This window comes from Halichoerus grypus, chromosome 2, assembly GCF_964656455.1.
Source record: "Halichoerus grypus chromosome 2, mHalGry1.hap1.1, whole genome shotgun sequence".
NCBI classification, from domain to species: domain Eukaryota; kingdom Metazoa; phylum Chordata; class Mammalia; order Carnivora; family Phocidae; genus Halichoerus; species Halichoerus grypus.
The window spans coordinates 143,774,993-143,802,818 of NC_135713.1; the positions used below are offsets into that span (position 1 = coordinate 143,774,993).

At 42.2% G+C, this 27,826-nt stretch overlaps 2 long non-coding RNA genes across 7 annotated transcripts in view; one reads left to right on the forward strand and one right to left on the reverse strand.

Moving 5' to 3' along the window:
- The window catches only part of LOC144381156 (uncharacterized), a 55,899-nt gene extending 42,665 nt beyond the window's left edge, over positions 1 to 13,234 (forward strand). Inside the window, exons 2-3 of one of the 2 annotated variants that reach the window (XR_013445876.1) lie at positions 6,018 to 6,056; positions 13,096 to 13,234. This is a non-coding gene — a long non-coding RNA (uncharacterized LOC144381156). Of the gene's footprint in view, positions 1 to 6,017; positions 6,057 to 8,319; positions 8,559 to 13,095 lie in introns of those variants that run through there. The other variant, XR_013445877.1, reaches the window with a different exon arrangement.
- Positions 30 to 27,826, reverse strand: LOC118528672 (uncharacterized). Of its 5 annotated transcripts, none has more exons than XR_013445874.1 (5): positions 27,095 to 27,826; positions 25,999 to 26,063; positions 20,864 to 21,044; positions 20,195 to 20,410; positions 13,326 to 13,539 (listed from the first exon to the last, which is right to left on the reverse strand). It is a non-coding gene; the product is annotated as an uncharacterized LOC118528672 (long non-coding RNA). The 5 variants fall into 5 exon arrangements; XR_013445873.1 differs by having other exon boundaries at positions 25,988 to 26,063; positions 27,095 to 27,825; XR_013445875.1 differs by lacking the exons at positions 13,326 to 13,539; positions 20,864 to 21,044 and adding an exon at positions 30 to 4,060 and having other exon boundaries at positions 25,988 to 26,063; positions 27,095 to 27,817.

A 27,826-nucleotide genomic window follows, 5' to 3' on the forward strand; every position in this document is an offset into this window, starting at 1 on the left:
GATTAGCATTGCAAAAATCAGGGAGAAAGTTATTTTTCTAGGCAATCCAGGTTTATTTTGGGGGCCAAACCAAATAGAGAAACCTGGTTAGTCTTGGTTTGTTTCAAGGTATAAAGCAGGATGATCAACTTGTCCGAGTTTTAGCACTGAAAGTTCTGCATCCTGGGGCCCCCTCAGTCCTGGACAAACCAGGACAGTTGGCTGTGGGGAATGATGGGCCTCGTCATAAGGACACAGGCAAATAGCGTTTTTGCTTTCACAGTAGACGCTGAATCTTCCAGGAAGGTGGCTATGCTGAGACGGAAGGGAGGTGGTAGTTCGTATTGTCGGCTACTTTGCTGAGAGTGGCTTACTTCCTACAGCACTGTGTCCTTCCCACAGCTGAGTTCTGGATTGCCCACAGCACGCTTGATCAGTGGCATTTGTAGCTGTTGTATTCATAGACGTTTTGCATATCCATTCAAGTGCCTGATTAATCATTATGTTTCCTATATAGTCAAGCCAAACATTTACATATTGAGACATATGTTATGACTGTATTATGATTTAATTGTGAATACTTTTTGTTACAATTAGGGCATTATATTCATTTTAATTTTTAATTCTGTGGGTGTGTAGGTTAAATTATCTTTGGAGTTCCCTTAAGGACAGGAAAAGATGTTACAAAACCTTAGTGATAAGGAGAGCTTTTCTGGTGGGGCTCAGACACACACCCACACCCACCACAGGTGAAACTTGGACCCTGAGCAGGAAGAAGGACCAGGTAGTGGAAAGTCTCCCAGAGGTGGTGACAGTTGATCCCAGTCCTGACAGAAAGGGTAAGGAAGATGAAGGTAGGATGAAAAGCAGTTTTGGGGGGCGCCTGGGTGGCTCAGTTAGTTAAGCGGCCGACTCTTGATTTCAGCTCAGGTCATGATATTAGGGTCCTGGGACTGAGCCCTGTATTGGGCTCTACGCTCAGCACCGAGTCTGCTTGAGGATTTCTCTCTCCTTCTCCCTCTGCCCCTCCCTCCTACCCCCCACCCCCCCACTCATGTACTCTCTCTCTAAAATAAATAAATCTTAGAAAAGACAAGCAGTTTGGGGGAGGTAAATACAGCTATACCTCAAGGCCAGCAGAGAGGTGTGTGGTGAACTGAGCTGCTGGGGAAAGAGAAGGCCATGTGTCTGAGCAGGTTGTCAAAGCCCTACCCCAGGAGGCCAGCCTCACGAAGCATCTTCATGGATAGGGCTTTCTGAGAGGTCTGGGGACCCGGCCAGGCATCCTGCTGTGCACTCACTGCTTCCTCTAGGGTAGGCAGTGGCTCTGGAGCTGCTCCTGGGCCCCTCCTGCTTGCCTGGTTATAGTCCTAGCCCAGAGACACAGTGACCCACTCCCCTGGCGTCTCTTTTCCAGGGACGTTGTCCAAACTCCCCCCTATCCCTGGCTCCACTCTCTCCACTGACCTCTTGCCCAGGCATTCAGGGTGATTCTCCTTCAAGTTTTTTCCCACAAGGAGCTGAGGGCTGAATCCTCCTGTAGGTGCACCTGAGACTTTTAGATCCCAGATCCCTCCCTGTGGTGTAGCTCACCTTTCAGGACTGAGGGCCCAGGCACTGGAGCAGAATCCTAGGCTTACTCCTAGCAGGGTGGGGAGGCTCATCATCAAAGTCAAGTTGTTAAAATCAGTTACCTTATAGCTCAAACAGTAAGCTAAAAACAAGTCCATTAATAAGATAACCAACAATTCTAAAGTTAGCAATAAAGGCAGGGACAACAATAATTAGTTTTACAGAGTGTACTGGGCCAGGATTTCTGTGGGTGAGGCCTTTCATAGGCTTCTGCAGCACCTGCCAGTCTCTGCTGAGAGACACGGATTCTCTGAGACCTCTTTTGATTGTCCAAACCCCTTGTTGAAGGAAGAAAGCACCACTCAGAAGCTGAGGTGGAAAGCTGAATCTATTTGGTGCTTAAGCACTGGAGAGCTTGTAAGACACAGTCTCTTTGAGGAAAGCAGAAGTGACCTGATGCAGGGTTTTGGGAAGCACGGTGTCAGGAATTGCGGGATTTTCAGAGTCGAGAGTGTTTACATCCAGTGGTGGCTGATGTGTATCTGTTGCTGATAAGCTGACTTTCAGAAGTGTGGTCACTGGGGCAAATCGTCGCTGATGGATGATCACACAGCTTGAAAACAGGTTCTGGGGGTTCCATGTGGGAGTTACAAATTCTCATCCTTCACAACCTTTGGCTAAGGTGTCATCTACCAATAACAGACTCCTTGGCTAATGTCTTCACTCCTGTGGCCTGAGAGCTTCGAGAGGAGGAAGAAGCATGGAAGATGGCAAACAGGACACATTTCTCTTAGGTAGTGTCTGCTGGCTCCAGGGAGTGAGGTACTGTCTACATTTGCCCAAGAGCAGGAAGAAACCACAAAATGCTTTGGGCTAGAGCCCTTGCCCTCTCTCATGCCTCTCTCACCCCAGGGTCTACTTAGCCACCTTTAGAGAAGGATGAGGCAAGAGAAGAAATACTAAAGGTTGTCCAGGTCCACAAGTCAGGAGGGATGCTGGAGGATGGGTGGGGTGGAAGGAGAGAAAGGAGTGGAAGTGGATGAGGGCTCCTGGCTGGTGAGGATGTAAAGCTAAAGTGACCTCGTGCTTGATGGCAGCAAGCCATCCCAGGATAGCAAGGGAACATGGCTGGGACCCTCCAACCCCGATGGGACACACAGCCTTGTAAAGCTCACGGACCTCTTGGAAGGGCCAACTCCACATCGAAGGGCAAGCCTGAGTTAGCACTCCTGCCCCCACGATGGCCTGGCCACCTCTATTACAGGGCTGCCCCTCAACACCTATGTTTGGAGGAAGGCACTTCTCTCTGACCCTCCAGAGAGGATGGGGGCTAGGGGGAAGGGAGGGAGAGGAGGACTCCAAAACTGTGGGCAGCCTTGCCTGAGTGTCTACAGCCCAGGAAAATCATCCTGTGCTCCTGTGACCCCAAACAGTGACTCTACCTGGCTGCTCCATGATGCAGCCCACACTGGTTTCCCACAATGTGGGGGAGAGGATGGGCGGCTGGGATGGAGATGAGAAGAAGAAAGAAATAGGAGTGTTTCCGGCTCATGTGGGGAGGCTCACAGGGCACTGTGCAAGAGGACTGTGCAAGAGGACTGTGGTCATTGACCATCTGTAGTAGGAGGTCACTCCCCTGCAAGAAGGACCCTGCCCCTCCTCCTCTTTGGTAGAGCCCTCCTTCTCATACATTTCAAAGCACCCCAATACAACAGGTGGAAAAAGAGGACAAATAGGACAGAAGGACAGGAGTATAGGGAGGATTAAAGGAACAGGACAGGAGGGTGAAGTGGACGGAATGACAGGAGGACAGAAAGACAGGTAGATGAGGTGGACAGGAGGACAAGAATGACAGGTGACAAAGAAGACAGAAGGACAGGAAGACAGAATAATGAAGAGGACGGGAAGATGAGGAGGATGAGGTGGACAGAATGACAGGAGGACAGAAGGACAGATGGATGAGGACAGGAGGATAAGAAAGACAGAACAAAGAGGACAGGAGGACAGAAGGACAGGTGGATGATGAGGACAGGCAGACGAGGAGGATGAGGACAGGAGGACAGGTGGTGGAGGAGGACAGGAGGAAGGGAAGTCAGAGGATGAGGAGGAAAGGAGAATGAGTGACCCACTGCTGGCCAGCAGCTAAAAGGAAGTGGTCCTGATAAGGAAAATCTGTGTCCTAAGATGGCCGACCAAGCCAGCGAGAGAGTCCCGGTCCTTGCCCCGGGGCTCTTCTGGGTTCTTCTCCCTGCTGTGCATCCTGCACGCACCAATCCAGGTTCTTCTCCCTGCCCCGCTTCGCGCACTCGCCAAAAGTGCCAAGTATGTGGAAGTAGAAGTGTATAAATTGCCCCCTTTGTTTGTGCTCGGGGCTCAGACCTTTGGACACCACTCTCTTCTTAGCCCACCAGCGTTAAATAAACCTCTTATCCTCCAAGATCTCCGAGTGCCACTTGGTTCTTCCGTCGGGCGATCCAGTCCAGGTTCCGTAACAGTCCCACAGAGACTCCTATAAGGGCAGGAGGACAGGGTAGTGATTTCTCCCTCAGAACCTAGTCCTTACCACAGAAGGTATTATCAGGCAGATGGCTGACCATGTGGTCAGGCTCTGGGACAACCTAGAGTCCTTCTGAAGGGAAGGAGACTCGGCCTTATGGAGATCTGTCCAACCAGTCCAGGAAGGGTGCCTTCTGACCACCCCTGGAACCCCCCAAGGAGCCCCTACATGTTAGAAAGCAGACAGGACCAGTGGTCCTGCGGATATGCTATTTTCAAGATTTGGCTGTTTGCTTTTCTGAGAAATCATTAAACTTACTTTTTCCACCTCTGGTATTTCCTACATGTGAAAATTAGCTCTGGAGTTCACTTTTGCTTTCTGTTTTCTAATAATTATTGTCATTGAAGGAGACTGCTTTTGTTGTTGTTATTTACTCAGATGCTATTTATAACATTCTTGTCCCTGGAAGAGCTGAGGCCAGAACCTGGGATGTTTCCCAAGAGAAAGAAAGAAAATTGATTCTAACCAGGTCTCCTGGGTTCTGTGGCTCCAGGGGATTTAGGAATCCTCTGAAATTGTCAAATGTTGCATGTGTGCTTTCTTGAAAGGGGGCGGGGGGATGTCGTTGGTTAAAAATTTAACAATATTCTCAAAATGGATTTGACCAAGAAAAGGTGACAACTGGCTCAGAAAGATGCTGCCCTAAATCCTCTCAAATGAAACAATTCTGGGATCCCATGGATAAAGGCGAGAAAAGAGAGGACGGAAGTGAGAGGAGGCGGGTAGAAACAGACAAAGACTGGGAGGAGAGAGAGTTAGGGGCAAGGTAGGCACTGTGACTCAGCATCCCTCAGGACAGGCAGAGGTAAAACCCTGCCGTTAATCTCAGGCTTCTGGGACCAACTGCTGTCTTAGGTCCAAACCCCGCCTCCCCGTGGGGACAGCGGTGAGTTAATAATCAGCCCTGGGACCAAGGATTGGCCCAGTGGGAACCACGTTGTCCAATGAAAGGCAAAAGCCAAACTGATAATGCATCATCAGTTACCAGGCAGATCAGGCCTAATGACTACATTCCTGAAATGTGAACACGTCCTCAGTTCTCCGGTTGAATTGACTCAGAGAACTTGAAAAGGCTATAATGTAGAGTCTAGAGCGTTAAACATGAAATCAAAAGGACTCTGTCTGGCTCAACCACTTACTACATGTGTAAATTTGGGAAGGTCTTTAACCTTTGTCAATCTTGGTTTACTCATCTGTAATATGAAAATAACAATATCATAATATTTTTTCATAGGGTTATCTTGAAAATTATAAGAGTATATACATGAAAGTTAAACTATTATCCATTAGACAATTACTACTAACAATGATATGGAATAATAGGAATAATGGTAACATTTCTCAAGCTTACAATGTACAAAGGGCTTTATGTGTATTGCCTCATCTTATATTCACATGTAATCTCTGAGATGGTTATTATTACTGCCCCATTTTACAAAATAGAAAACTAAAGCCTATGGTAACCTAGTCCTAAAGCCAAGTCCACATCCCCAATATATGGTAGAACTAGGACTCAAAGTCAGAACTCACTGGTTCCAAAGTTCATGATACTAACCTATCGTACAATAGTGCCTGTATTATTGTAGGTGGCCATGCATATAATCCCTTTGTAGTTATCGCTCCCAGTGCCTGGCACTTGGTAAATAAATATGACTGAAGAGTGAAGGGAAGAGGGGGAGCTGCCAGTTACTCAACAAAACCATTGCCAATCCTGACCACTCAGGATTGTAGAAAGAAGGGAGAAAAGATCAAGGGTTCAACCCCAGGTGTCATCTTTATATGCTGAAGTGTCTTTTTAATTAAAAAAAAAACAACTTCCTAGAACCTTAAAAATATTAATGACCCAGTTTTATGCCAATGTAGAAAGTCTAATTTGGGCACTCATGAGAACTATGTTTTGTCTTTTCAGTCGCTCCCAGCTATGATCCTGCATCCAGAGAGATTGAAGGTAAAGAAACAATACTCACCTTCACACACATTTTTCAGTCTGACGTGTTAAAAGTCATGTTCTTGTCATGCCCTCTATCACCCACTTAAAGTCCTAGTGTGGGTGAGAAATCTGAATTCTTGGGTAGAGAAGGGAAGCTATGCTAGGGCTCTCTCAGGCACACAGGTCTCATCTCCCTACTATAAACAAAGTAACTGCTAAAGCAGCAAGATGCAGAATTGAGTTTTCTCCTTGCCAAGACTATCAAGCCTTCAGACCGAGTAATACTTATCCCACAACAGCACGTTAGGACCAAGGACACAAGGTGGGATTTGGCAAAAACTGCCAGCACCTTTCTTTGCTTCTCTTCCTATTATCTTTTCTGTTTAGCCCACAAAATTTTTGGCTTTGTCCCACTCTCAGAAATGCTCTATGCACCCAAATCATGTCCTCGTCCTCTTCTCATTTCCCTCCCAGGAGTAGGGAAAAGACATTATCCTGAGTCTTTAAAAAAAGGGAGGGGGGAGGGTTGTAATGGATCAAGGGTAATATATATCTAGTACACCTAGAGTTTCTATAAGCTAAATCGGTTTCTGGCACCTCTCAGCTGAAAGCCTGTCCATTGTGCCCAAAGACCCAGAAGACGTTTATTTAAGCTGGTGGCTGGGAGTTCTTTCTTCCTGTCCAAAAGACTTAGTTTGTAGTTGCAGGCAGCTTTTATACTAAGTGCCCAGGGAGCTTTGAGAAGTGTGATGAGCCCATGTTTCAGATCCACTGCAACCTTCACTTGTTTACTCTGCAAAAACATCTCTGAAGGAAGAGCCCCTAAGTGATCAGTTATTGTGAGATAGTGTGGGGCTCTGGGGAGAAGGAATAAGTAGCAAGGAGGATGAACTTACTGAGGCACTAAAGCCTGTTTCTCCATATCTCCTCTGAAGTTTAAAAATATCTATGTTAATAAATGTGTTATTAAATGTGTAGGAGTATTTATACAGTCCCCAGCATTTTATTAGTCTGAAGAGAAGGAAGAATAAACTAGACACTGTTGGGGAACAGAAAAAAAGGAAGAACCAAAAATCAAATGAGGCAGATTCCCTATTTGTAATAGCTTGTCATTTTTTTACTACTACTACTACTAAGAAGTATGGTATTTATAGCAGTAATTTTTAGCTGAATTTACACAAATAAGATAGTTTGGGGGAGAAACAATAAAATAAAGCTAGGCTGCAAAATGTTTTCTGTTACATCCTTCAATTTACCCAATAAAAATTAGCATACTCTTCATTACCATACAATAACTTCCTCTGGATTGAGACTAGGGAGGTAGTATTCACTCACCATGCAGACATCTAGTTTTTAAAAATTCAGTTGGATTCAGTCAATTAATGTTTTCAGTTTAAAACATAAAAGGCCCAGCTAAATATTGCCTTACTATATGACCCAGCAATCACAGTACTAGGTATTTACCTGATTTCAAACCTTATGCCCAAAGAAAAACCTACATGTGATTGTTGATACCAGCTTTATTTTTTTAAGACTTTATTTACTTATTTGACAGGGGAGAGAGCACAAGCAGGGGCAGCAGCAGGCAGAAGGAGAAGCAGGCTCCCCACTCAGCAAGGGGCCTGATGTGGGACTCGATCCCAGGATCCTGGGATCATGACCTGAGCCAAAGGCAGACACTTAACTGATTGAGCCACCCATGCGTCCCTGTTGCTACCAGCTTTATTGACAACCATCCAAAATGAGAAGTGCACAAGATGTCCTTCAATAGGTGAATGATAAAATGGTACATCCATACAGTGGAATATTATTCAGCAATTTTTTTAAAAGGGCTATCAAGCCATGCAAAGAAATGGATGAAGCTTAAGTCCATATTGTTAAGTAAAAGAAGCCAGTCTACATTAAATTCTCAAAGTAGGCTCTCACCTTGAAATGGAAGTCTTCTTCTCATGTAACAAAAAGTCTGGGTGTGGCATCCATAATTACTTTATAAGCTGAGAGGTCTTAATCCTAGTAAGAGCAGCTCAGAATTTGGGAATTCTGCTGTTACTGTGGATCAGCATCAAAGGGCAAAAGGTTGGGTAACTGCAGAGAAGCTGCTGATGCCCTGCTAAGTAAGATTCTTGTGTTCTTGAATACCAAGAGTTCAATGAAGAAAGAATTGCCTAAAGAAGTAAAAACAGAACATGCCACAAGGCAGAGGATAGTTTGTGAGACTCTCTTCTTTGAGGAGGATATGTGTGTGTGCTGGCTCTTGCTCATGTCTTGAATTTTCTTTCAGTGTTTGTACAAGAGAATCATCCTACAAACACTGGTCCAGATCATGAAGAATGCAAAGAGGAAATCACAAATAACTATGCTTCTCATAAATTGAACATTATTCCCTGCTGGCATATAATACTTCCTAGATAACTACACCAACAAGAGATGTTTATATCCACGCTATTTTGTATGTCTGGGATATCAGTTAGCATGTTGATAGTCCAAAACAAGAGAAACAAGGGGAAAATAAAAATAAAAACAGATGATTTGGTTTGATCTCTGCTCAGTGGAAGTTGCTGGTGCTGGAATATGTTCAATAAATATGTTGGGCAGATAGAAAGTCCCTTTGCCTCTTGGGAAATTTACATTATACCCATCATCCAGAATATTTTTTAGTCTAAAAGAATACTTTGTCTCTGGGTTCTCCTAAAAATTTTAATTAACATATTAGCCAAAGTCCACATAATCTCATCTGTGGAGTTCTTTGTTAAGCACGAATTAATAAGATATTAGTATAGGTCATAAGCATCAATGAGTTACCCCAAAATTATGTAATTTTAGAAGAAAATTCTGAATATCACATCACTGAAAATCATTTTTGTGGTGTTGTTGTTAGAAAGGAAGTAAAAAACTGAAAAATAACAAAATACCTAAAATAGAATAAGTATTTGTTTATCAGAAATAATGAATACATTATTCTGCTTCTGGCAGAATACATTATATGCTTCTGGCTGTGATAAGAGTAATTTTAGAAGAAGAATACTGTAACCCAGGAAAGCTAAAAATTAAGCAAAACAAAACAAATCTTTGAGGAAGCTGTTCATGACCAGGATTGGAAAAACCAAGATCATAGAGTAGAAAGAACTACATGCTGTGGTCTAATAATTTATGAGAAAATTTTCCCCATGGCAATTATTCCAACCATTGAAATGAGACAAAAACTATGGATATATTGAAAACCTTTTCCAAGGAATAAAGAAGCCAGGAGAGCTTTTGGTGACCTCCTGGGACCAAAGAGACAAATTGGAGGTCAAGCTCCTAAGAAAGTCAGGATTTGAGTGACAAGGTTCCAAAGAGTAGGAAGGCCCTGAAAAGTAATTCATATTTCCCCTAAGGAATCAATCAGTTTTTGCAATGTTTAAGGAAAGAGACTAGAAGCTAAGTAGAAAGTAACCAAACAATTGAGAATAATGTTGGCCTTTTCCATGGTACCTCAGGAATCAAATTTTCAGTTCAGTTCAGGCTTATTTTAAGAGTCTGATGTTTTGTTTGTCCCTTTTTTTCTTTGTTCATTTGTTTTCTTTTTTAAATTCCACATTTGAGGGAAATCATATGGTATTTATCTTTCTCTGACTTACTTACTTCACTTACACTATCTAGGTCCATCCACGTTGTTAAAAAAACTCTTAGTTTCAAACCTAGGAATGGGAAAACCCAGTTGATCTGGTTTTAACTAGCTTAGCCAAAGCATATTGAACTATGATGGTCAAAGGAAATTAACAAAAATTTTTAGAGAATAAAATAAATCATGTTCTCTGCATTTGCAAAAAACCTTATTTTGATTGTTATAACCTTAAACAACTTAGTTATCCCAACTGATTCAGTAAATAAACATCTATAACTTTACCTTACTTGAAGCTTCTCAACAATACTTGACCATGGAAAGCCCTTTAATTGTACTACTTATTAACACAAAATGGTACAGAATTTGGAAAACCTACACATAAAAAAATGAATTAAAAATTTTGTCCTATTAAGGGGGAGACGAACCATGAGAGACTATGGACTCTGAGAAACAAACTGAGGGTTCTAGAGGGGAAGGGGGTGGGGGAATGGGTTAGCCTGGTGATGGGTATTAAAGAGGGCATGTACTGAATGGAGCACTGGGTGTTATATACAAACAATGAATTATGGAACACTATATCAAAAACTAATGATGTAATGTATGGTGATTAACATAACATAATAAAAAAAATAAAAATTTTGTCCTATTAAAAAAAGAGATGGGAATTGCATTAGATTTGTAGATTGCTTTGGGTAGAATAGGCATTTTAACAATATTTGTTCTTCATGAGCATGGAATATCTTTCCATTTTTTTGTGTCCTCTTCAATGTCTTTCATCAGTGCTTTATAGTTTTCAGAGTACAGGTTTTTCACCTCACTGGTTAAGTTTATTCGTAAGTATCTTATTGTTTTTGTGCAATTGAAAATAGGATTGATTCCTTAATTTCTTTTCTACTCCTTCATTATTGGTTTATAGAATACAAGAGATTTTTGTATGCTGATTTTTTATCCTGTGACTCTACTAAATTTGTGTATCATTTCTAGCAATTTTTTGGTGGAGTTTTTCAGGTTATCTATATACAGTATCATGTCAACTGCAAATAGTGAAAGTTTTACTTCTCCCTTGCCATTTTGGATGCCTTTTATCTCTTTGTGTTGTCCGATTTCCGAGGCTAGGACTTCCAATACTATGTTAAATAACAGTAGTGAGAGTGGACATCCCTGTCCTGTTTGTGACCATAGAGGAAAAGCTCTCAGTTCTTCCCCATTGAGTTTGATGTTAGCTGTGTGCTTTCCATAGATGGCCTTTATTATATTGAAATATGTTCCCTTTAACCCTACTTTGTTGAAGATTTTTATCATGAATGGATGTTGTACTTTGTCAAATGCTTTCTCTGCATCATCTGTTAAAATCTCTAGTGCCCAAAGCAATCTACATATTTTAGGCAATCCCTATCAAAATAACAACAACATTTTTTACAGAGCTAGAACAAACAATCCTGAAATTTGTATAGAACCCCAAAAGACCCTGAATACCCAAAGCAATCTTGAAAAAAAGAAAGCAAAGTTGGAGGCATTACAAATCCAGACTTCAAGTTATGTTACATAGCTATAGTGATCAAAATAGTATGGTACTGTCACCAAAACAGACACATAGATCAATGGAATCAAATAAAAAGCCCCAAAATGAACCCAGAACTATATGGTGAAATAATCTTCAACAAAGCAGGAAAGAATATCCAGTGGGAGGAAAAATGTCTCTTCAACAAATGGTATTGGGAAAACTGGACAACAACATTCAAAAGAATGAAACTGGACCACTTTCTGACACCATACACAAAAATAAATTCAAAATTGATTAAAGACCTAAATGTGAGACTGGAAACTATAAAAATCCTAGAAAATGAAACAGGCAGTAACCTCTCTGACATCAGCCAAAGTGACATCTTTACAGTTATGTCTCCTGAGGCAAAGGAAACAAAAGCAAAAATAAACTATTGCAACTTCAACAAAATAAAAAGCTTCTCCATAGCAAAAGAAATAATCAACAAAACTAAAAAGCAACCTATGGAATGGGAGAAGATTTTTACAAATGGCATATCTGATAAAGGGTTAGTATCCAAGATATATAAAAAAACTTATAAAACTCAAACCCCCAAAATGAATAATCCAATTTAAAAATGGGCAAAAGAAATGAATAGACATTTTTCCAAATCAACAGCACAAGAAACAATAGGTGTTGACACGGATGTGGAGAAAAAGGAACCCTTCTTGTACTGTTCTGGGAATGCAAACTGGTGCAGCCACTCTGGAGAACATTATGGAGGTCTCTTGAAAAGTTAAAAATAGAACTACCTTATGCTCCAGAAATTGTACTATTAGGTATTTACCCAAAGAATACAAAAATACTAATTCAAAGGGATACATGCACCCCAATGATTATAGCAGCATTATCTACAATAGCCAACTATGGAAACAGCCCAAGTGTCCATTGACTGATGAATGGATAAATAAGATGTGGTATAAATATATATATATACAATGGAATACTACTAAGCCATAAAAATGAATGAAATCTTGACATTTGCAATGGTGTGGGTGGATCTAGAGAGTATTATGCTAAAGGAAATAAGTCAGTCAGAGAAAGACAAATACCATATGATTTCACCCATAAGTGGAATTTAAGAAACAAAACAAATGAGCAAAGGGGGAAAATGAGAGAAGCAAACCAAGAAACAGACTTGTAGAGAACAAACTGATGGTTACCAGAAGGGAGTTGGGTCAGGAGATGGGTTAAATAGTTGATAGGGATTAAGGAATTCACTTATTGTGATGAGTAACTTGTGCTGTATGGAAGTGTTGAATCACTTAATTGTACACCTGAACTAATATTACACTACATGTTAACTAACAAGAATTTAAATAAAAACTTAAAAAAGAAAGGATAAGAACCTTATTATCATTTCAATAGATGCAGAAAAAGCATTTGACAAAGTATACCATCCATTCTTAATAAAAACCCTCAACAAAGTAGGGATAGAGGGAACATATCTTAACAAAATAAAGGCCATATACAAAAATTCCACAGCTAATATCATCCTCAATTGGGAAAAACTGAGAGCTTTTCCCCTATGGTCACAAACAGGACAGGGATGTCCACCCTCACCATTGTTATGTAACATGGAACCGGAAGTCCTAGCCTCAGAAATCAGACAACAAAAAGAGATAAAAGGCATCCAAAATGGCAAAGAAGAAGTAAAACTGTCATTGTTTGCAGATAACATGATATTCTATATAGAAAACCCAAAAGACTCCACCAAAAAAAAAAAAAAAAAAAAAACCTGCTAGAACTGATAAACAAATTCGTTAAGAGTTGTAGGATACAAAGTCAATGTACAGAAATCTTGTATTTCTATGCACAAATAATGAAGCACCAAGTCTGATTTTCTTTTCCCAAGGCTTAGTTACTCCTAACTTTTCATCTTAAAATATCTTTCTATGACTTTCTAGGTTGTGCTGGCTGCATTCTAAAGATCTAAGGAAGCCATGAGGACCATGTTTTCAATGGACGTGATTTTGAAGATTTTCTCCATCTCTAAAATGGCCTTGGGTTCCTGGGGAACTCATTGAACTTCTTGTTATACATATAAACTTTTGTAAGTCAGCCATACAAAGGAGGCCTGCAGACATGATCTCACACACTAACTTTGTCAAATGTCATGACAGAAAGAATGTCAGCCTTCAAAATTAGACACATTTTTAATAATTTTGGTTGTGAAGTTGTCGTGTTCTTTCCATTTTCTGGGGTCTTCTTGTGTGAACAACTTGTTTTCTAAGTACCTTTCAGGTCACTGGTATCAGTCCCAGTAACCGTAAGTGGGCATAGCTCAAATGGAAAATCTTAACATGGATTCTGCCCTCTTCTCTTTTCTTCTGGATCATCAACATGCTGATCTATATCAAGGTGATTAAAACAACAGTAACGGTGGCGCCTGGGTGGCTCAGTCGTTAGGCGTCTGCCTTCGGCTCAGGTCATGATCCCGGAGTCCTGGGATCGAGCCCCGCATCGGGCTCCCTGCTCTGCGGGAAGCCTGCTTCTCCCTCTCCCACTCCCCCTGCTTGTGTTCTCTCTCTCGCTGTGTATCTCTCTCTGTCAAATAAATAAACAAAATCTTTAAAAAAAAATAAAATAAAATAAAACAACAGTAACTATAGCAGCATGACAAATATTGGTCCTGGGTATCACAGTACTTGTAAAACCAAGCAGCTTGGACCTGACATGCAATGGTATTCCTAAATGCCATATTCCAATGAGATTTCCTATGTGTGTTCTTCATGATGTATATCAGTGTCTACATGTCAGTGCTCTATTACAGACAACACAAGGTAGTCAAGCACGTCTCTAGGACAAGCCTCTGTCCATATGTGCTCCTAAAACCAAGGCTACTCACATAACCCTATATATATATATATATATACATACACATATATGAGAAAAGCCTGAGACTAGAGAGTATCACTGGGTTTCTTTCATCTTGCTACCCAAACATCTACACTTGGGTGCTGATCAAAACTGAAAGTAGGATCTCCATCTATGACTACTCAAAGATCACAATTCCCCTTTTTGTTTTTATTGTTTTTTTTTATTTAATTTAATTTTATTATGTTATGTTAGTCACCATACAGTACATCATTAGTTTTTGATGTAGTGATCCATGATTCATTGTTTTTGTATAACACCCAGTGCTCCTCCTTAATACCCATCACCAGGCTAACACATTCTCCTACCCCCCGCCCCTCCAAAACCCTCAGACTGTTTCTTGGAGTCCATAGTCTCTCATGGTTCATCTCCCTTTCCGATTTCTCCCCCTACATTTTTCTGTTCCTTCTCCTAATGTCCTCCATGCTATTCCTTATGTTCCATAAATATGTGAAACCATATGATAACTGACTTTCTCTGATTGATTTATTTCACTTAGCATAATCTCCTCCAGTTCCATCCATGTGGATGTAAAAGTTAGGTATTCATCCTTTCTGATGGCTGAGTAATATTCCATTGTACATATGGACCACATCTTCTTTATCCATTCATCTGTTGAAGGGCATCTCAGCTCTTTACACAGTTTGGCTATTGCGGAAATTGCTGCTATGAACACTGGGGTGCATATGGCCCTTCTTTTCACTACATCTGTGTCTTTGGGGTAAATACCCAGGAGTGCAATTGCTGGGTCATAGGGTGGCTCTATTTTTATTTTTTTGAGGAACCTCCACACTGTTTTCCAAAGTGGCTGTACCAACTTGCATTCCCACCAACAGTGTGAGGGGATTCCCCTTTCTCCACAACCTCTCCAACATTTGTTGTTTCTTGCCTCGTCAATTTTTGCCATTCTAACTGGTGTAAGGTGGTATCTCAATGTGGTCTTGATTTGAATTTCCCTGATGGCTAATGATGATGAACATTTTTTCATGTGTCTGTTAGACATTTGTACGTCTTCTTTAGAGAAGTGCCTGTTCATGTCTTCTGCCAATTTTTTGACTTGGCTATTTGTTTTTTAGGTGTTGAGTTTGAGAAGTTCTTTATAGATCTTGGAAATCAGTGCTTTGGAAATCAGTGTCATTTGCAAATATCTTCTCCCATTCTGTGGGTTGCCTCTTTGTTTTGTTGACTTTTTCCTTTGCTGTGCAGAAGCTTTTTATCTTGAGGAAGTCCCAAAAGATCATTTTTGCTTTTGCTTCACTGGCCTTTGGAGACATGTCTTGAAAGAACTTGCTGTGGGCGATGTCAAAGAGGTTACTGCCTATGTTGTCCTCTAGGATTTAGATGGATTCCTGTGTCACATTGAGGTCTTTTAACCATTTTGAGTTTATCTTTGTGAATGGTGTTAGAGAATGGTCGAGTTTCATTCTTCTGTAAATAGCTGTCCAATTTTCCCAGTACCATTTATTGAAGAGCCTGACTTTTTCCATTGCATATTTTTTCCTGCTTTGTCGAAGATTACTTGACCATAGAGTTGAGGGTCCATATCTGGGCCCTCTATTCTCTTCAGTTGGTCTATATGTCTGTTTTTGTGCCAGTACCATGCTGTCTTGGTGATCACAGCTTTGTAATATAGCTTGAAATCAGGCAACGTGATGCCCCCAGCTTTGTTTTTCTTTTTCAACATTTCCTTGGCAATTCGGGATCTTTTCTGATTCCATACAAATTTTAGAATTGTTTGTTCCAGCACTTTGAAAAATGTCACTGGAACTCTGATCGGGATGGCATTGAAGGTATAGATTGCTCTGGGTAGCATAGACATTTTAACAATGTTTATTCTTCTGATCCATGAGCATGGAATGTTTTTCCATCTTTTTGTGTATTCTTCAATTTCTTTCATGAGTGTTCTGTAGTTCCTAGAGTATAGATCCTTTACCTCTTTGGTTAGGTTTATTCCGAGGTATCTTATGGTTTTTGGTGCTATTGTAAATGGAATCAATTCTCTAATTTCTCTTTCTACAGTTGCATTGTTAGTGTATAAGAAAGCAACTGATTCCTGTGTATTGATTTTGTATCCTGCCACATTACTGAATTGCTGGATGAGTTCTAGTAATTTGGGGGTGGAGTCCTTCGGGTTTTCCACATAAAGTATCATGTCATCTGCAAAGAGAGAGAGTTTGCCTTCTTCTTTGCCAATTTGAATACTTTTATTTGGTTTTGTTGTCTGATTGCTGAGGCTAGGACTTCTAGTACTATGTTGAACAATAGTGGCAAGAGTGGGCATCCTTGACGTGTTCCTGATCTTAAGGGAAAGGCCCTCATCTTTTCCCATTGAGGATGATATTCACTGTGGGTTTTTCATAGATGGATTTTATGAACTTGAGGAATGTTCTATCCCTGCACTCTGAAGAGTTTTAATCAGGAAAGGATGCTGTATTTTGTCAAATGTTTTTCTGCATCAATTGAGAGGATCATATGGTTCTTCTCTCTCCTGTTATTAATGGGTTCTATCACAGTGATTGATTTGTGAATATTGAACCACACTTGCACCCTGGGGATAAATCCCACTTGGTCATGGTGGATGATCCTTTTAATGTATTGTTGGGTCCTATTAGCTAGGATTTTGTTGAGGATTTTGGAATCCATATTCATCAGGGATATCAGTCTGAAATTCTCCTTTTGGATGGGTTCTTTGCCTGGTTTGGGGATTAAGGTAATGCTGGCTTCATAGAATGAGTCTGGAAGCTTTCCTTCTGTTTCTAATTTTGAAACAGCTTCAGTAGAATAGGTATTATTTCTTCTTTGAATGTTTGGTAGAATTCCCCAGGGAATCCATCAGGCCCTGGACTCTTGTTTTTTGGAAGGTTTTTGATCACTGCTTAATTCTCATTACTGATTATGGTCTATTCAGGTTGTTAATTTCTTCCTGTTTCAGTCTTGGCATTTTATAGGTTCCAGGAAGACATCCATTTCTTCCAGGTTGCTTAATTTATTGGTATATAGTTGTTGATAATAATTTCTAATAATTGTTTCTATTTCCTTGGTGTTAGTCGTGATCTCTCCCCTTTCATTCATAATTTTATTAATTTGGGTCCTTTCTCTTTTCTTTTGGGTAAGTCTGGCCAGTGGTTTATCGATCATTAATTCTTTCAAAGAACCAGCTTCTAGTTTTGTTGATCTGATCTCTGTGTTTCTGGTTTCTAATTCATTGATTTCTGCTCTAATCTTAATTTTTTCTCTTCTAATGCGCGGCTTATGCATTGTTTGTTGCTTTTTCTCTAGTTCCTTAAGGTGTAGAGTTAGTTGGTGAAATTTCTGTTTTTTTGAGTGAGGCTTGGATGGCTATGTATTTCCCCCTTAGGACCGCCTTTGCAGTATCCCATACGTTTTGGACTGATGTGTTTTTGTTCTCATTGGTTTCCATGAATTGTTTAAGTTCTTCTTTGATTTCCTGGTTGACCCAAACATTCTTGAGCAGAGTGGTCTTTAGCTTCCAAGTGTTTGAATTTCTGCCAAATTTTTTCTTGTGATTGAGTTCCAGTTTTAAAGCATTGTGGTCTGAGAATAAGCAGGGAATAATCTCAATCTTTTGGTATCAGTTGAGACCTGATTTGTGACCCGGTATGTGGTCTATTCTGGAGAAAGTTCCATGTGCACTCGAGAAGAATGAGTATTCTGTTGTTTTAGGGTGGAATGTTCTGTAAATATCTATGAGGTCCATCTGGTCCAGTGTGTCATTCAAAGCTCTTGTTTCTTTGTTGATTTTCTTTTTTTTTTCTTTTTAAAGATTTTATTTATTTATTTGACAGAGAGAGACACAGCGAGAGAGGGAACACAAGCAGGGGGAGTGGGAGAGGGAGAAGCAGGCTTCCCGCCGAGCAGGGAGCCCGATGCGGGGCTCGATCCCAGGACCCTGGGATCATGACCTGAGCCGAAGGCAGACGCTTAACGACTGAGCCACCCAGGCGCCCCTCTTTGTTGATTTTCTGCTTAGATGATCTGTCTATTGCTGAGAGTCGAGTATTGAGGTCTCCTACAATTAATGTATTGTCATCAATATGACTTTTTAATTTGGTTAACAGTTGGCTTATGTAGATGGCTGCTCCCATGTTGGGAGCGTAGATATTTACAATTGTTAGATCTTCTTGTTGGATAGACCCTTTAAGAATGATTTAGTGTCCTTCTGTGTCTCTAATGACAGTCTTTAGCTTAAAATCTAATTTGTCTGTTATAAGAATTGCTTCCCCCTGGGGAAGGTTTCTTTTGAGGTCCATTGGCATGAAAGATGGTTCTCCATCCGTTCACTTTCAGTCTGGATGTATCTTTAGGTTCAAAATGAGTCTCTTGTAGACAGCACATGAATGGGTCCTGTCTTTTTATCCAATCTGCAACCCTGTGCCGTTTTATGGGCGTATTTAAGCCATTCACGTTGAGAGTGATTATTGAAAGATATGAATTTATTGTCATTGTGTTGCCTGTGAAAACCTTGTTTCTATAGATTGTCTCTGTTAATTTCTGTTCTATATCACTCTCGGGGTCTTTCTCCTTTTATAGATCCCCTCTTAATATTTCTTGCAGGGTCGCCGTAGTAGTCACATATTCTTTCAGTTTTTGCCTGTCCTGGAAGCTCTGCATCTCTCCATCCTTTCTAAATGACAGCCTTGCTGGATAAAGTATTCTTGGCTGCATGTTCTTCTCGTTTAGTACCCTGAATATGTCTTCCCAGCCCTTTCTGGCTTGCCAGGTCTCTGTGGATAGGTCTGATGTTATTCTGATGTTCCTCCCTCTGTACATAAGGAATCTCTTCCCCCTAACTACCCTTAAGATGGTTTCCTTGGTTCTAAGACTTGCGAGTTTTACTATTACATGCTGGGGTGTTGGCCTGTTTTCCTTGATCTTGGGAGGGGTCCTCTCTGCCTCTAGGACACGAATGTTTGTTTCATTCCCCAGATTAGGGAAGTTCTCAGCTATGATTTGCTCAAATATATTTTCTAGCCCTCTCTTTCTCCACCCCTCAGGGACCTGACATTCTCTCATATTTTGACATTGGAACATTTCATGGTGTCACTCATTTCTCTGATTCTATTTTCATGGATTCTGAGTTGTTTTTCCCTGGCCTTCTCTTTTCCCTTCTTTTCTATCAATTGGTCTTCTAGATCACTAATTCATTCTTCTGCCTCACTTACCCTAGCTGTTAGATTATCTAGATTAGATTGGATCTCATTGATAGCATTTTTAAGTTCTTCCAGTTCAGCTTTCATTTCTGCCCTTAGGGACTCTATGTTGCCATTAATTGATTTCTCCATTCTTGCTATTGTCTTCACAATTGCTAGCCTGAATTCCATCTCTGACATCTTGGTTATATCTGGATCCATTTGTAAATCTGTGGCAGAAGTCACAGTCTCTGAGTCTTTCCTATTTTGGGGGTTCCTCCTCCTAGTCATTCCGTTGAGGGGTGGTTGAGGGAATGTACATAGTCCAAATTATTGACCACAACCCAAGCAAGATACACCTGTTTTATAGGGATATCAGGGTTGCCGGCCTCTTGTTCTCAGCCTGTCTTCTGGGGGAGGAGCCTGCCACGCTGTTACTCAGGCAACCCTGTTTGGGCAGAGTTGCCCTGCCCCCTGTGGGGGGGATGGGCTCAGTGAAAACCGGTTTTTTGAGGCTTTTGTTTTCTGGTGGCTTTCCCTGGAGAGACCATTTCCAACCCTCTGCCTCAGAGCAGAGATTGCAGTCTGTTCTTCAGTGAGCTCTCCAGGCCACACTATCTTCGTTTCTGTCTGTGCTGCTAGAAACTGCAGTGTCCTGGGTTATGCGCCCCTCAGCTCTCCCAGTCCTCACTCCAGGTCAGGGCACGTCTCTGCCCTTTGTGTTTCTAAAACCACCAGCCACCCCCAGTTTGCACACGTGGCTCTGCAGCTCTAGGTTTCAGTCCAGGGAGCTGCCCTAAAGTCCTTTCCCCATCACTACCGCTACCATTCTGTGAGTCTGTGCCCAGTCCCCAGCATGGGATGCTTTTTTGCTCCTGTGTCATTTCACCTTCCCAGCGCCAGCGCTTATGGCAGCTCCCTCCCTCTTCCATTTATCTTGGGATATGTGCCCATAGAATCAGGGCTCCCCACTTCATACCTTGAAACCAACCACCTGCAATATTCTGTTTGTAGAGATCCAGATCTATCTTCTTACATCTCAGGCTGATTTCATGGGTGTTCAGAGTGGTCTGGTAGATATCCAGCTCAATTCTGGGACTGGTTGGAATAGGGTCCCCTACTCCTCCGCCATCTTTTCCTGAACCCATCAGAATTCCCCTTTTGAAGGGATAACTTTCTGGTGTACCTAAAGAATCTTTGCAATAATTTAAAACAAAAAAAGAACAAGTTATTGGAAATGGTTTAAGTTTATTTATGACCCCTATTTTACTAGGATAACATTCTGAGACTCAATTTAGAAGTAATCTATAAACTTTTTCAAGGCATAAAACAATAGTTGAAAAAGAATACATATAGTATAACATATTTATAAAATTTAATGTATAAATTATACTTTTGTAAAATATGGAAACATAAGCTATCACAAAAATAAATATAATATAATACAACACCCTATGATTCAGCAATTGTACTATTAGGTATTTACCCAAAGGATACAAAAATTCTGATTCAAAGGGACACACATACCCTGATGTTTATAGCAGCATTATCAGCAATAGCCAAATTAAGTGTCCATCGACTGATGACTGGATAAAGATGTGGTATATATATATATATATATATATATATATATGCAATGGAATATTACCTAATCCTAAAAAAGAATGAAATCTTGGAGCGCCTGGGTGGCTTAGTCAGTTAAGCATCTGCTTCGGCTCAGGTCATGATCACAGGGTCCTGGGATCAAGCCCCACATTGGGCTCCCTGCTCAATGGGGAGCCTGCTTCTCCCTCTCCCTCTGCTGCTCCCCCTGCTTGTGTGCTCACTCTCTGTCAAATAAATAAACAAAATTTAAAAAAAAAAAAAAAAAACCAGAATGAAATCTTGCCATTTGCAATGACGTCGATGGAGCTAGAGAGTATTATGCAAGGGAAATAAATCAGTCAGAGAAAGACACATACTATATGATTTCAGTCATATATGGAATTTAAGAAACATAACAGATGAACATAGGGGAAAAAGAGAAAGAAGCAAGCCATAAAGCCAACTCTTAACTATAGAGAACAAACTGAGGGTTACTAGAGAGGAGGTGGGTGGGGGGATGGGTTAGATGGATGAAGTATATTAAGGAGTGCACTTGTGATAAGCACTGGGTGTTTTATGTAAGTGATGAATCAGTAAATCCTACACATGAAACTAACTGTATGTTAACTAACAAATTTAAATAAAAACTTAGAAGAAAAAGAAAATTTAAAAATAAGGAAAAACAGGTAGGATAAACACAAAATTCAGGAGAGTGGTTACTTTTGGGAGTGGGCTTTAGAGTTGGGATGGAAAGGGGATATGATCAGGAAGGATAATAATGGGTATTTCATCTGGAGTTGCATGTTTTTCATTCTAAGAAGTTAGATCGTGATGTATAGTTGTTTCATTAGTTAGTTCTCTAGAGAAACAGAATCAATAAGATATTTGTCTGTGTATTTGTGTGTACATTCATACATAAAAAGATTTATTATAAGGTATTATATCACATGATTATGGAAGCTGAGAAGTCCCATGATCTACTGTCTACAAGCTGGAGACCCAGGAAACCAGTGGCATAGTTTGAAGACGTGAAAGACCAAGAGTCAATAATGTAGATGCCAGTCCAAGTTTGAAGGCATGAGAATCAGGAGTGCTAAATGCAAAAAAAAAAAAATTGATATCCCAGCTCAGTAGTCAGGCAGAGCAAATTCAACCTTTTTCTACCTTTTTGTTCTATTCAGGCTCTCAATGTATTGGATGATATCCACCCACACTGTGGAGGGCCATCAACTTTACTCAGCCAACCAATTCAAATGCTAGTATCTTCCAGAAATACCCTCATGGACAAACCCAGGAATAATATTTAACCAGATATCTGGGCATCCCTAAACCCATTCAAGTTGACACATAAAATTAACCATCACAGGTGTTTCCTCCTTATAACTTTTGTCAGTCTGAAATATTTTATGATTAATAAACATTAAAATAAAACATTTCCTTCAATTTATCTACATTTTCAGAATATTCCTCATTTTTTATTAACCCATTTAATTTATTTTTATTGAAATATAACTGACATGTAACATGGTGCTTTTTTGTGTTTTATCCATCTTATTCTCCTAGCAATGCTTTACCATAAGGGGTATTACTATTCTTATTACAAATAAAAATGCTAAGGTTCAGAGGTTGAAAAGGACAGCTCATGAAGACCCAGGTGCCCCTTGCAATATCAGATGGTGTTTGAAGAACTTTGGATCTGCCACCCCTGGTTGTAACTCAGGTTATAACCTGAGTCTCATAGAGGGAGAAGACCTCCCTGGAACCCAGGTGCTTAGTTCCCAGTCCATGTTGATCCCAGCTTGAGCATCATAGAGTATCCCACCTACACTCCAATGATGGGGCAGTGTGGCTTTGGCCAAAGGTGGAGTCACCTGGGGGGCTGAAGGCACTGATGAGGGTCTCTGGAGGTATAAAAATCCCACCTAGAGAAATGAGTGACCTACCTGAGCCCTCTGAATCCAGGACTTCTTGCTTCAAACCTGACCTCTCTGTATTTTGAAGACAGAGCTCAAAGTGGGGCAGAACAAGTCTCCCAGTGCTGACTCACCATTAGCTCACAGACTCATGTCTTGTCACTTTTAGTTACCAGCAAAAGGTCTGCTGATCCCCCAGACACAGCACTTATCTGACCAGCCCACTTTGGCCATAGCCTGCATCTTCCCATTATCTTACAGCATCTTTTCTTATAATCACCATTAACTCAAGCACAGTGTCTGCTAATACCCAATAGCTTAACACTCTGTTCAGACCTTGGTTCCTGAACACTGTGCCCAGAGTTCTGACCTCCTTGGCCTGTGACCAAGGTCCCGCCCTATGGACAATGCCCTCAGCATTGGCTTAGCAACTAACTTTATCCCAACTCAGACCTGTAGGATTGGTGCAACTGAACACCTCTTTCAGATAAAAATTTTGAATCTGTCATCCCTGAAATAATATTTCTGTAACATCTCAATTAGAGGCCTAATTCTGGCCTTTGCCCAAGCATGTTGGAGAAAGAGGCAGAAGGTAAGAAAATATGCCTGTCAGGGCTTTCCTCCCCTGACCACATCAGCAATAAGAACTCTCAGCAGGGGCACCTGGGTGGCTCAGTTGGTTAAGCTTCTGACTCTGGTTTTGGCCTCAGGTCAGGATCTCAGGGTCGTAGGGTCTAGCCTGCATGGGACTCCATGCTCAGTGGAAAGTCTGCTTGAGATTCTCCCCTTCTACCCTCCCCTCTTCCCCCCTCTCTCATAAATAAATAAATTAAAAAAAAAAAAGAACTCCCAGTGTTAATCCTCAGCAGACCTCCAATCACCACTCACTGGCTTCTATGAGTCTCTTTCTGGGAACACAGGAGACCACATCCGAAGCCCCCTGCAGCCAGCCTGGGCCTGTGACTAATTTCGGCCAATGGGTGTTAAGCATAGGGTTGGGTGTCTCCCTTGGGCCATCACTTGGGTAAATACAAGGATGATGAGTGACCTCAGCATCATGGCAGTGTGAGTTGCTTCCTGTGTCTCTCTTCTTCAATTTACAACTACTAAGTCATATATAACCCAACAAAGGTTCCTCTGCATAACATGCCAGGACCTTGGAGATATCCATACATCTGTACATTAGAAGGTGGGGGGGGGGGGAGGTGAATGGGGAGATGGGGTAACTGAATAATGGGCATTAAGGAGGGCACTTGATGTAATGAGTGATGTCGGAAAGACATTAGGTTTCAAAGATGGTGACCAAGAAAGAATTCCTGAGACATCTTTGGTGCAAAAAGGTGGTTTTATTAAAGCATGGGGACAGGACCCTTGGGCAGAAAGAGCTGCACCAGGGTGGCCCGTTATATATTTTCAAGTTGGGAGGGGGTTAGGGATAGTGTAAGTCTCTAAGGAATTTTGGAAGCAAGGTTTCCAGGACCCTGAGGGGGCTAGCTATTGTTGGGAAAAGGTCATTTATTACCATCTAATAAAACCTTAGGCATGAGACCCTTCAGATGTATATCAGTGGGCCGTATGCTCCGGCGATGACTGCCAACACATATCTTGGGGGGTTTAGAGATAAAGGAAATTTCTAAAGGAATTTTTGTATGTTAAAGTAGGCTTACAGGAAGGAGGGAGGGGTTCAGGCTAGGATTGCCTTTTGCCCTTAGCAAAGTGTCAACATTGAGGCAGTTGAGTCCCTAGAGGAATGTCACTCGGCCTGTTTCAAGGACTTGTCAGTGGGCTGTAGGTAGTAAGGAAATTTAATAATTTTTCTGCTGCTTTTCTTTCCCACATCATACCTACCAGGAGAAGTAGAAGGGGGCTATTCTTTTGGGAAACAATCCTCAAATAAATGTGGAACCACAAAAAATTGCAAAAAGCCACAACAATTCTAGGAAAAAAAGAACGGGGTGGGGGGATCCAAGATGGCGACCGAGTAGGAGGACCCTAGGCTCCTCTCCTCCCTCAAACACAAGTAGATAACTATTAAATCATTCTAAATACCCCAGAAATCAAACAGAAGACTGACAGAAACTCCAAACTAAAGGGAGAAAAGAAGCCACATCAAAGACGTTAAGAAGTGCAGAACCTTGGTTTGGGGGAGAAACAGATCCCTAGTGCTGTGGAGGGGAGAAAGCCAAGGTCGCAAAGAAAGGGGAGAGAGACAGAGAGAGGAGCACACAGTGGAATGCATAGGAGAACATTTCCCCAGAACCATTGGCTGGGAAAACATAAAGAACTGATTTCCTTAAGTTCTTGCAACTACCAGGGCTTAAACACTGGAGTTTTAAAGGTCAGTTGGCTTTGCTGGGATAGAGCCCTAAGAGTGCTATCCTGCTCCTGGAGTGAAAGCAGGCACAGGACTGGGCAGACAGCCTGGAAACAACAATCTGAAGAATGCCTGGGGCACACAGAGGGGAGACTGTTCGCTCCTCTTGGAGTGCCTCCCAGAGAGTCAGCTTTCACAGAGATGCCTCTCTGGGGACAAAAGAGCCAGCAGGCACCATTTCCCTCCCCCACCATTCAGCATAAACACAGAGCCACCTGCTGGAAATAGCATAGCATGACGCTGGCTGCCTAACTGGCTTACACCAAGCCCAGCCCCCTGCTTTCTGGCAAGACTGCCTTTCTCAGACAAGCTTGCCTAAGGCTCAGCACAGCGGGCCCCTCCCCCAGAAGTCCTGCACAGACTCTTGGCATCACGTCCCTAAAGCCTGGAGCTTTAGAAATCAGCAGGCATGGCTGGGATAAAGCCCTGAGGCCACTGAGCTGTTCCTGGAGAAAAGTCAGGCAAGCAACCCAGAGGCAGGCAGTTGGAAACAGCAATCTGAAAAATACCTGGGACACACAGAGGGGAGATGATTCACTTCTCTCAGAGTGCTTCCTAGAGGGGCAACAATCAGGGAGATTCCTCTCCAGGGACAAAGGGGCCAGCTGGTGCCATTTCCCTCCCCTGCCACTCAGCAAAAATACAGAGCTCCCAGCTGTGAGAGGTGCAGCGCCAACACTGGCTGACTAACCTGCTTACACCAAGTCCCACCCCCCTGAGCTCTGGTGAGACTGACCCTCTCAGTCAAGCTCTGGACAGTCTTAAAGTCACAGACCCTTCCCCAGAAAATAAGCCAACACCCTGCCCCATACCACGTCTCCCAACCACAGACTTCTGCAGGGCTTTAGTTCTAGTGGAAGTAGTATCAGGACTCATTTAAAAGTAGACCAAAGCAACTTACCTAAAACTCACCAGATTCTGGCCAAGGACCAAACACTGTGCACTTCAGGCAAGGAGATCCTCTGCAGATGATGGGCCTGAAGGATAGAGCAGCCAAAACACAACAGCTGAGTGCACTCAGCACACACCACAGACCCTTAAGTGCCAAACCCTGGACACCATATGGCCTCTTCTTCATGAAGCCATCACTGTAGGAGCAGGAAATATAATGAGCTTTTCTAACACAGAGAAGGTTGAGAATTAGACAAAATGCCAAGACAGAGGAATTCATCTAAAATGAAAGAACAATGTAAGGACAGAGCCAGAGATCTAAATGAAACAGATATAAATAATATGCCTGATAGAGAATTTAAAGCAACAGTCATAAGGATATTCACTGGACTTGAGAAAAGAATGGAAGACATCAGGGAGACCCACAGAGATAAAAGAGTTAAAAAACAGAAATGAAAAATGCAATAACTGAGATTGGAAACAGGCTTGATGCATGAATAGAGGGCTGGAAGAAACAGAAGAATGAATGAATGATACAGAACATAAAATAATGGAGGGGCGGAGCAAGATGGCGGAGGAGTAGGAGACCTGGATTTCGTCTGGTCTCAGGAATTCAGCCGGATAGGGATCAAACCATTCTGAACACCTACGAACTCAAGAGGCGATCAAAGAAAAGAAGAGCAACAACTCTCTGCACAGAAAAGCGACCACTTTCTGGAAGGTAGGACGTGCGGAGAAGTGAATCCGAGGCGATATCCGGGAGGATAGATGGGGGGAGGGGCCTCCGTCGGCCCCTTCTGGCAAGTGATAGAGCCCCGGAGCACAAAATCGGAACTTTTAGAGGTCGGCTCCGCTGAGGGACGTCGCTCCAGTGGCTAAGCGGGGGGTGGAACCCTCGCGGGACAGTGTGGTCTCAGGACCCTCGGGGTCACACAAAGACCGGAGGTGCCTGAGTGCGGCAGAGCTCCCAGGTATCGGAGTGGGGAAGCCAGCTACAGAGACGGAGCCCAGGCGCGGGCTCTCAGCTCGGGGTTGTCATAAACCGTGATCCGCGGCACAGTCGGGCCCCTGCTCCTCCAGCAGGGACCCAACAAGCGGCAGATCTGGGGAGACTCACCTTCTTCCCCCGGGAGGAGAGGCGCGGAAGTGCACTGCAGGGATCTGCTGGGTTTGGAGACTCCACCTGGGGTCGGGTGCCAGATAGAAAGGCGCGGTCACAGGCCGGGTGAGCACGGAGTGCAGCCAGAGACCAGAGAGGTGGGAGTGACTGACTGCTTTCCTCTGGGGGCGCACTGAGGAGCGGGGCCCCGAGTTCTCAGCTCCTCCGGGGCGGAGATTGGGAGGCCGCCATTTTCACTCTCGGCCTCCAAAGCTGTACGGAAAGCTTGCAGGGAACAAAAGCTCCGGAGAGCAAACCCGAGCAGATTACTTAGCCCGGACGGCAAGGGCGGGGCAATTCTGCCTCCGGCAAAGACATTTGGGAACCACGGCAACAGGCCCCTCCCCCAGAAGATCAGCGAGAACAGCCAGCCAAGACCAAGTTTACCGATCAATGAGAATGGCAGAACTCCAGTGACAGGGCAATACTGCACATAGAATTCATGGCTTTTTTCCCCATGATTCTTTAGTCTTTCGAAGTTAATTTTTTTTTTTAACTGTCTTTTTCTTTTTTTTTTTAATTTTTCTTTTCCTTTTTTCAACCAACATCTTATCAATCCCTTTTTTAAAAAAACATTTTTATTTTTCATTTTTAGAGTCATATTCTATCCCTTCATAGTAGTTACCCTTATTTTTGGCATATATATATAAGTTGTTCTCTCTTTAAAATTTTGGGATACAGTTTCTTCTA